Source organism: Halyomorpha halys, unplaced genomic scaffold (genome assembly GCF_000696795.3).
Source record: "Halyomorpha halys isolate HHAL.00 unplaced genomic scaffold, Hhal_1.1 Scaffold733.1, whole genome shotgun sequence".
Lineage (NCBI taxonomy): Eukaryota > Metazoa > Arthropoda > Insecta > Hemiptera > Pentatomidae > Halyomorpha > Halyomorpha halys.
The window spans coordinates 64,906-65,501 of NW_027108463.1; positions in this window are offsets into that span (position 1 = coordinate 64,906).

A 596-nucleotide genomic window follows, 5' to 3' on the forward strand; every position below is an offset into this window, starting at 1 on the left:
AACCAATAAATTAATTTGAAAACTATTTATAGCCATTCTTTTCACATAATAGAAGAAAATAAAAACAGATTTACATTTTTCAAATTTGCTCTTCACACTTACATTTAAAAGCATATAACTTAGCTTTTAATGTAGTTGTGGAACAGTTAACATAATTGGCTTGTCTGAATTTTTTTTTTTTTTAATTTTGATATAAACAAGGATTTTACCGTCCTTTACATAAATTGTTATAGATATAACTATAATTATTATTACAACAATATCTTAAAATTTATTTTTGAATTTGAAATAATAATAGCAATTGAATACATGAAAAATCAAATTAATTAATAACCAATGTTGGTTCATGCTGTAATAATTAATACATCATTCACATTAGAAAAAAAGGTTATTTCCAGTGAACCAGTTATTTCTAGATAATTAGCATAGAATTTTTGCTCAATTAAACTTTTTTTATATTCAGATCAATATGTTAAATTATAGGTATTACAATTTATTTTAGGAATATATCTTTAATCTCAATTGTTTTCGGTTTATCTGTGCAATTGATAGTTAAATATCGTATATAGATGTTATTCTATTAACACTTGCTTTGC